Source organism: Sesamum indicum, linkage group LG6 (assembly GCF_026168435.1).
Source record: "Sesamum indicum cultivar Baizhima isolate 11 linkage group LG6, ASM2616843v1, whole genome shotgun sequence".
In the NCBI taxonomy this organism is placed as follows: Eukaryota; Viridiplantae; Streptophyta; class Magnoliopsida; order Lamiales; family Pedaliaceae; genus Sesamum; species Sesamum indicum.
Window position 1 is genome coordinate 21,675,739 of NC_142662.1, and position 10,355 is coordinate 21,686,093.

The following is a 10,355-nucleotide window of genomic DNA, read 5'->3' on the forward strand; positions in this document are numbered from 1 at the left end:
CATCATGGCCAGTGGAGTATAATTATGATAATTAAGTTGGTATTTAGGCTCCCTTGGTCTGTCAGTTCTTATCCTCGACCCACCGCCTTCGATGGGTTCCTGCGGCTTCTTACGCGCTGGCTCCCTATCTCTTCGTTTTGCATCTTTCATTGCATTCTTTTCCTCCTCGTTAATATATTTCTGGGCCAGGGCCATCAATTGCTCTACATCATGGGGGATCGCGTGCGAGCGCGGACGTGAACGAGCCTTCTTCAGTCCATGTATCAAGATACTGACCATCATATTAGTGCGCAAATCTTGAACTTCCAACGTTTCATTATTAAACCTTCCCATGAAACTCTTCAAGGTCTCTTCTTCTCTCTGACGTATGTTGAAGAGGTGAGTGACCGACCTCTTCTGCTTCCTCTTACTAGCAAAATGGAAGAAAAACTTCTGAATAAGTTGTTCGTATGACTCAATGCTACCCCGAGGTACGCTGGTGAACCATTCCCGTGCTTTCCCTGCAGGAGTAGTGGCGAACAGTTTTGCCATTATGGGACCCGGCTGTCCGTACAAGTTCATCACCATTTCGAATGCGGCGACATGCTCGTGAGGATTTTTCGTTCCGTTGTATCTCTGTAAATCGGGCACTCGGAATCCTGGTTCCACCACTTGAACCAATATGTCGTTATTAAACGGGAAATTTTTGTTATTGGCGACAATCCCTCCTTGCTTTTTTAACTTGTCAATTTGCTTGCCCAAAAGTTCTATCTGCTTTCCTACACTTTCCATCTCAGCTCGGGATATCACTGGTTCTCTTGCTCTGGTGCGAGCTTGGCTATTTGAACCTGCTTCCTAGATCTGTCTTTTGCTTCGGTACTCCCGTTCGCTCGGTTCCCTGGACTCTCTCCGGTGCTCCCTGTTCTCAAACAGTTGCCTCCTCGCCGTCTCTTTTTCTACTGGAGTCTCAGTCCTCCTCTCATACTCCACTATAGCATTCCTGCTTGCTTCTTCAATCATTCGCTGCAATTCATCCTTGGTCAAATGCACCATCAATCCTCATCCCTTCCTTGCTGTTTCCTCCTCTCCAGCATTTCTCCTCGAAGAACCTTCCATGTCACTCGCGATTCTCAGGCCTTCCCACAGACGGCGCCAACTGATCCTGCTCGAAATCGGCGATCTGAGATGGGTGACCTCACGACAATTAACCAACTCCACCAAGATCGATTGTTGGGCTCTTGAGAATAAACAAACAGAATAAGCTCATCGGGCACGTCCCCGACAACGACCCTCCGACGCTCAAGTTAGGTTGATCGAGGTTAAAGTGTGCGATTAAAGGCGTAGATCGAATAGAATTAGCATTAATTATCTCGTAATTTTGGGTCTCGGGGTATTTATAGGGTTTAGCCGGTTACTGTAGAAGGGGTCACGTGGCCTCATCCGGTTAGCTTACGTCCTCGATCGGACGGCTGATGTTACCTGGGTTATCAAAGGGGATAATCGGGCCCGAGTCAAGCCGAACCCGACCCTGTCGATGGAAAGATGCGAATCCTGCAAAAAGGACTAAAATGCCCTTCATTAAGGATATTATAGGTATTTTTGTTATATCCCTATCAATGAGAGTTGCTAGCATTTGGTTAGTAGTGTGAGAGTGTTTTGGATCTTTGTAATAATGTATGTGTAGTTTATGTAAGCATTATTATGCATATTTTTCCTTTATGGATTTGAAAGTAACAAACACTCAATATATAAATCTATGTATATTATATGGTAGAACCTTTATAAATTAATAAACTTTTTAAAATAATAAAATTATTATGTTCTCCGCTTTGCTTGACGAGATAGAACCCGACCCACAGTTAAGTGCTTATAGTTCTTGGGATATTTTTGTAAGATGGGGTCAACATCAAATATTTCTAACTCTTTTTATACTAACCCCCAGAACAGAAACAATTCTTGATGTAATCACATTTTTGTCAATACAACACTTTTGGGTTCGGCTTTTAGATTCGCATATTTAAATATCTGCTTCATTATGTCATTACGAATATCTCATTTTCTTGAGCTTAATCTTAGTTAAGTTTTCCTAATCACACTTTGTTGAATGCCTCTTTTTCAGTTGGCATGTATAGTGCATCTTTTTCAAGTCGCACTTTGTTGGATGCCTCTTTTTCAGTTGGCATGTAGAGTGCATCTTTTTCAGATTGCACTTTGTTAGATGCCTCTTTTTCAGTTGGCATGTAGAGTGCATCTCTTTCAGATTGCACTTTCTTGGATGCGTCTTTTTCTGACTGGATTCTCTCTTAAGCGACAGGTTATAGCATTTTCGAGCCTCCTTCTGGTTGCTGGTTACTACTCCTATTCCATTCTCCGTGGGGAACTTCATCTTCATGTGATACGTGGAAATAACCGCCCTAAACAGGTTCAAACCCGGTCTGCCCAGAATCACGTTATATGCGAACGGGGTATCGACTACTAGAAATTTTACCATCAAGGTTTTTCGCTTTGGTTCTTCCCCCATGGATAGCGATAGCTCGATCATGCTTAGCGTGCTACCTCGCTTCCCCCGAATCCCACAAGGGGGGTCTTCACCGACTCGAGACAAGCGTTTTCCAATACCATTTTATACATCACACTCTTGAATATAATGTCCGCTGAGCTCCCGCTATCAACAAGCACTTTATGAACCGTGAAATTTGATATATCCAGCTTTATGACCATCGGGTCGTTCCTTACACCATTGCCCACTGGCCTATCAGAACTGTCAAATGAGATAGCTTCTTCTTCTTCAACCTTCAACACAAACTCCCTATCCTGGCTCGATCCTAGGGTTCTGGAGCATCTTTTCCTGGTCCTTTGCGAGTCTCCTGCACTCGAACCCCCTGCAACGCATATAACCCCTTTGATCGGGGCATTACTCCTATTCACTGGGCATTGTCTGTTTTAGGGCTAGGGTTGCGATCCCTACTTCTCGATCGGCTCCTCCTCACTTCATCTCTTCGAATCCTGCATTCGCCGGGAATTTGATCGCGGAAGTACCCCTGGCGTACCAATCTTTCTATCTCATCCTTCAATTGAAAGCACCACTCCGTGTTGTGACCGCTTTCACGATGGAACCTGCAATACTTGTTAGAAAACTTCTTAGAAGGCATATACCTGGTGTGTCTCGGTCATTTCAGTACATCGGCATTTTCCACCATCATCAAGGCCTTTTCTCGCATCATGGCCAGTGGAGTATAATTATGATAATTAAGTTGGTATTTAGGCTCCCTTGGTCTGTCAGTTCTCATCCTCGACCCACCGCCTTCGATGGGTTCCTGCGGCTTCTTACGCGCTGACTCCCTATCTCTTCGTTCTGCATCCTTCATTGCATTCATTTCCTCCTCGTCAATATATTTCTGGGCCAGGGCCATCAATTGCTCTACATCATGGGGGATCGCGTGCGAGCGCGGACGTGAACGAGCCTTCTTCAGTCATGTATCAAGATACTGACCATCATATTAGTGCGCAAATCTTGAACTTCCAACGTTTCATTATTAAACCTTCCCATGAAACTCTTCAAGGTCTCTTCTTCTCTCTGACGTATGTTGAAGAGGTGAGTGGCCGACCTCTTCTGCTTCCTCTTACTAGCAAAGTGGAAGAAAAACATCTGAATAAGTTGTTCGTATGACTCAATGCTACCCCGAGGTACGCTGGTGAGCCATTCCCGTGCTTTCCCTGCAAGAGTAGTGGCGAACAGTTTTGCCATTATGGGACCCGGCTGTCCGTACAAGTTCATCACCATTTCGAATGCGGCGACATGCTCGTGAGGATCTTTCGTTCCATTGTATCTCTGTAAGTCGGGCACTCTGAATCCTGGTTCCACCACTTGAACCAATATGTCGTTACTAAACGGGAAATTTTTGTTATGGGCGACAATCTCTCCTTGCTTTTTTAACTTGTCAATTTGCTTGCCCAAAAGTTCTATCTGCTTTCCTACACTTTCCACCTCAGCTCGGGATATCACTGGTTCTCTTGCTTTGGTGCGAGCTTGGCTATTTGAACCTGCTTTTGAGATCTGTCTTTTGCTTCGGTACTTCCGTTCGCTCGGTTCCCTGGACTCTCTCCGGTGCTCCCTGTTCTCAAACAGTTGCCTCCTCGCCGTCTCTTTTTCTACTGGAGTCTCAATCCTCCTCTCATACTCCACTATAGCATTCCTGCTTGCTTGTTCAATCATTCGCTGCAATTCATCCTTGGTCAAATGCACCATCAATCCTCATCCCTTCCTTGCTGTTTCCTCCTCTCCAGCATTTCTCCTCGAAGAACCTTCCATGTCACTCGCGATTCTCAGGCCTTCCCACAGACGGCGCCAACTGATCCTGCTCGAAATCGGCGATCTGAGATGAGCGACCTCACGACAGTTAACCAACTCCACCAAGACCAATTGTTGGGCTCTTGAGAATAAACAAACAGAATAAGCTCGTCGGGCACGTCCCCGACAATGACCCTCCGACACTCAAGTTAGGTTGATCGAGGTTAAAGTGTGCGATTAAAGGCGTAGATCGAATAGAATTAGCATTAATTACCTCGTAATTTTGGGTCTCAGGGTATTTATAGGGTTTAGCCGGTTACTGTAGAAGGGGCCACGTGGCCTCATCCGGTTAGCTTACGTCCTCGATCGGACGGCTGATGTTACCTGGGTCATCAAAGGGGATAATCGGGCCCGAGTCAAGCCGAACCCGACCCTGTCGATGGAAAGATGCGAATCCTGCAAAAAGGACTAAAATGCCCTTCATTAAGGATATTATAGGTATTTTTGTTATATCCCTATCAATGAGAGTTGCTTGCATTTGGTTAGTAGTGTGAGAGTGTTTTGGATCTTTGTAATAATGTATGTGTAGTTTATGTAAGCATTATTATGCATATTTTTCCTTTATGGATTTGAAAGTAACAAACACTCAATATATAAATCTATGTATATTATATGGTAGAACCTTTATAAATTAATATTTTATAAATTAATAAACTTTTTAAAATAATAAAATCTTTCGGTTTCGACTTGAACCTTTGTAACATTTTTTTTTCACATGCAAAGATTACAGGAAAAAATATTTTGATAGAAATATGATTTCTTTCTATGCAAATTTATGCGTAAGGGACTAAATTTCAATAAGGTAATTTTTAAAAGGGTAATTAGGAAAATTATATAACTTGGGACTAAACTTCAATTAAAATTTCAATAAGGTAACTTTTTAGAAGGATAATTTTCAAAGAATTATATATGTGATTTGGCCAGAAGTTTGTCGGAGGGGTTTAATCTGAAGTCAATTGAAAATATATGGATGGTTTTGAATTTGATCTGAAATATTAGGCTGAATGAAGTTTATCCACTTAGAAGGTGATTACTTTAATTTTTCGAGTTACTAAAAGTAATAATAAATTCATTAATGATACAAAATTTCATAATGATATATATATTTTTTAATTCTAACATATATAAACTATTTTATTGAGGCTGATTAATCTCTGAAGTAACTAATTTTAATTGTCATAATACTTATTGACTAAAATATTCTACAATGTATTTCTAATTTCTTTAACTAGATAACTATTGACTAAAATATTCTACAGTGAAATTTTAAGGAAAAAGGCGTAGCAGCTGCTGCTCTTCCTCAACACTTGGCTTGTTCCTCATCTTCAGGCTTGAAGAACCTATGCCAGAACCAGTGTTTCTTCCAAACTTGTTCGTTCATTTCATCAATGGGAACTCCCTTCGTTTCCGGCAGCAAGAACACAGCAAAGCTGCCCATTACCACGATCCACGCCGCGAAGAAGAAGAAGATGCCCGACCTCATCTGGCACAGCATTGTCAGAAAAGCCTGTGCTATGATGAAGGTGCATATCATGTTGCTGCTCACCGCAAAGAAAAATCCAGCCGGCCGCGTTTCCAGAGGGAATATTTCACTCGGAATCAACCATCCTAAAGGACCCCATGACCACGCAAACCCCATGACGAATACACAGATTAGAAACACCGTCAAGTAAGCGTATGGCAAGGGTATCGCGTTTGTTGTCTTCAGATGTTGTGTGAGAATTGCTCCTACTAAAACCTGAGAAATAAGCATTTGGACAGCAGCTTGTATGAGCAATTTCCTTCTTCCAAACTTATCGACCCCAAAGACTGCAACCAATGTGGAGACGGAGTTGATGGAGCCCGTGACGACTGCTGACAACAAAGACGCATCTGCACCGAGGCCCATTGTTTGGAAGAGCACCGGAGCATAAAACATGATGACGTTGATCCCAGTGAACTGCTGGAATACCTGTAGTATAGTCCCACAGAACAGCTGAGGCCAACTCGATCGTTTCATGATCAGGTTCCTGAAAGGATGCTTAATCTTCTTGGCAGTCTCAGTGGCTTTAACTATTTCCTCATACTCTTTCTGGACATCTTCTACACCCCTTGTTGTCTTGAGAGCCTTGAGCCCTTCTTCTGCCTTGCCACGCTCTATCAGGCTGGTGGGAGTCTCGACGATGAGAAGAGATCCCAAGCCGAGGAATATCGCTGGAAATCCAGCACCACCAAGAGAGATTCTCCAGCCATAAGGGTGTATCTTGGAGGTGAAATAGTTCACCACATTGGCAATCAGAATCCCAATTGTGATCAGCATCTGGAAGCAAACATTAAGCCCTCCACGGTACTGTGCCGGAGCGATTTCTGATATGAATAGTGGCACTGCCTGCATCATCACAGTACATATTGATTCAAGTTTTCGTTAGTCATGCAGATACGTGCGAATATGAACTTCGGCTAGTCGGTTAGAACGACCAAAAACTTCAGGATTTACAATTAAGTAGTTGAAAAGTAGATTGTTCACAGCACCAACTCACACCACCTATAATTTTGGATGGAGATAGATGATGAACATACCTGATTTCCGAATCCGATGCCGGCACCCAAACAAATCCGTCCGGCGATGAGCATGTAAAGATTAACTGAGGCGGCGTTGAGAACAACTCCGACCAAGAAGAAGGCCGCCGCCATCTGCATGGTGCGCTTCCGCCCAAACCTCTTGCAGCAAAACGCCGCAGCCCAGCTGCAGACGACCGCCGCCAGGTACAGCGACGACGTGAACAGTTGGAGCAACTGGTTATCGTATTTGCAGTAGTTATTCTCCTTCGCTCTGTGCTTCTTCTCGTAAACACTTGGGAAGAACTCCAACAAGAAGTCATCCATCGACGTTACTCCGCCTGCACCACACCCATCAATTCATTACTACTGAATCGAAAAAAGAAAACCAAAGCGTTCAACCATTCAAGAATGTACCTGATATGCCAATGTCGTAACCGAACATGAGACCCCCGAACGCCGCGATGAGGGAACAAAGGACGACCTGTTTTGTGAGCTTGGCCGGAAAATTCCCGCCGGAGCTTGGCGCCACGATGTGATTTGCCATGATGGAGATATATTGTATTCGGGTGGATTGGATATATATATCATGAACTTCTACAGGTAATAGATACGGGTGTATATATATATATAGAATCGAAGAAAGAAACAAAGACTAACATTTGAGTTATGACTCAACTGGTAGTAGGAGTAGGACTTGGAATAGGATTGGAGTTCTGTTGCAGTTTTGATCCTTTTGTAAGCCAATTCAGTACCTAATTATTCATCCTCTCAACAAGATTTGCAATTCAAAATTGAATATTTTTATACATTAATTTACAAATCTTGTGAAATATAGTCCTCCCATTGATGGGATTTCAAATTTTAACATATCAAATTAGGTATTTGGCAAAATTACGCTTCTGACCCCATAAGTTGGGGGTTGACAGATTTAGTTTCACACTTTCTGACAATTTCCATAAAGATACTTAACGGCATACGCACATGACCTAAGGCATTTACTAATCCAAAGACAAATGTAGCACTAAGGGAGACAAGGAAAGTGTTGAGAAAAAGGGTAGCAAAATAGAACTCCAGACCAAGGAAAACAAGCTCAGCTGGAGTCATCCCTAAGCCTATACTCTGCCCTAAGAACTTGACGCTAGACCATGGCCAATATCTCATGACCCTGCAAACACCTTCCCATTGCCATTTCTATAAGACCACAAGCGCAATCATGGTTCAATATATCGGATATCGGCCAATACGTAATGAGAAAATCGATCAATAATAAATGTTACCCAAAATTATTATGCATCGACGATATTATCTGATATCATTCGATTTATCAACGATACAATAATATTATCGTTCGTATCCAATATTGTCGTTGATAATATCCGATTTTACTGGCAATTTCTTTTTTTAAAATCCTCTACAAAATACTTTGAAATTCTATTTAAAACAGTTTGAAATTGAATTAGGCATAACTAGTTTTGTGGTTTATTTTGGTCATTTAAAGTGTTGAAAACATGAATTTTAGTTTTCTATTGGAACTCATATAGTTGACACAAATCTGAGAATGTTTGTGTCTACTTAAGATTGTTCGTTTTGGCTAATATTTTGTATGGATTTAATATGAAATTGATCGATGGCATCAAGCTTGACGACGGTGAGGAATTATATGAACTTACTAAACATCCTAAAGAGCCTCTTATCATTATTATCGGACCTACACTCCTAGATAACCTTGACAGAACTTTCTAAACTATCGTTAATTTGAGAAATAAATATAGTCAAGAGAACCCTGACGCACAGTGTGTTTCGTGTGCTTATATTTTAGTTTTATATAAGTATCAATTTCTTAAGCACTTGTATGATTAATTTAACAATACTTGATACCATAAAAGTTTTTGTTAATATTAAATAGTTTTTATAATTTTACTAATTTTTGTAAAAAAAATTAAGTCTATAACATATTTGTTTCATAATATCCCAATACGTCGTGAGGTGGAACAATGCCCGTCGATATTATCACCAATACTGCAACTTTGAAGCATGAGGTGAAGTGGGTGAGTAAAAAGAATTCATAGCCATGATTGTCCAAGTTATGTGAAACACCCTTAATCCAGTCCACTGGGCTTACGGTGTTGTTGGAAATCGAGTGCCAATCGAGCCCCCTCTACGCAGCAGATTAGAAAACGGGTTGGCAACGAATTAGTGCAGGCAGGACCATCCCCTGGTAGTGCCGGTCAAGCACACGAGAGCTTGCACGCACTGCGGACTAGGAATTTCCCACTCTTCTCGTAATGCCATACCACAACATTCTGCCTTGAATGCATTGTGAGTGATTCTCATCCCGACTTTCTAAATTCATACACAAGTGCAAGTGTGTGAGGCAAGTCTGAGTAGCTTGTGCGAAGCTAGGCTTGGTCCCACCGGTTTATGCCTGGGCCCTTGTCTGAGTTGGGCTATGTTGCTTCTTTTGAGTTGTCCACACGTGGATAGGCTACATGGGCCGTTCCATAATTTTTCTATTTCACGGACTTTTGGATCTCTTTGGGCAAGCTTATTTTTTAGAGCATGAACTATAAAAATATTGCTCTAAAATATAATGTTGTTTTTGGTATTATCAGATTTTGATTAATTTAAATTTTACTAACTTAGGCACATTATGCAATGTAATTATTTGTCACCCGTGATAGTGATAAACAAATACTAATTTCCATTATTACTAAACTCGTGAGAGCTTGTTTCAACAAAACAAAAAAGTTATTATTATGTAAGGGTATTTGGAACAATTGAAAATAAGTATTATCATATTTTATTGAAAATTGAAAAAAATATTTTTAATTTACAACTTTTGCTCTTAAATAGTTTAAACTAAATTGATTTAAATTAAAAGTACATAGTTTCGTACTAATTTTTCAACTTATTAGGAACATTATAAATATTAAATATTTTCCGAACATCTCCACTATGTTTGATTTCATTTTTAACTTGTTTTGATGTGTTTTGTGGAGATATAGAGAGAAAAATAAAGATAAATAAGTATGTATTAGAGATAATGTGTATGTTTAGATTTATTTTTGGAGATAATATAAAATAAGTATGGTATGTTTGATATTTTTTAGTAGGAGACGGAAACTACTGTTCATTGTCAAATCATGTCTCTTTTATATATATTTATATATATGTATGAGTATGTATATAATTTTTTTAGTTGTAGGGCTTATAATTAGTGTAGATTTATTTTGACAAAACACTAATAAGGTACTGTTCCACAACATCTCAAAACACTACAAAAACTTCCAAAACAAATCAAGACAAACATTGTCCATGTTTTGAACTATGAAACCAAACATTATGCTCAATTTCAACATCTTTCCACTTTCCACTTTTCACTATTCAGTTTTCTTTTCAAATAATTCCAAGTTTCACTAAATTGATTTTTATTTAAAACGATAAACTATTATTAATTAAAATAATCAATTACTCCGATCAAATA

At 40.4% G+C, this 10,355-nt stretch overlaps 1 pseudogene across 1 annotated transcript; it reads right to left on the minus strand.

The window, feature by feature from the left end:
- Positions 1-5,478: 5,478 nt before the first annotated feature.
- LOC105163876 (sugar transport protein 8-like) lies at positions 5,479-7,613 on the minus strand (annotated as a pseudogene). Its single transcript, XR_016065789.1, has 3 exons — positions 7,286-7,613; positions 6,890-7,209; positions 5,479-6,698 (listed from the first exon to the last, which is right to left on the minus strand). The product of XR_016065789.1 is annotated as a sugar transport protein 8-like (transcript).
- Positions 7,614-10,355: the final 2,742 nt, after the last annotated feature.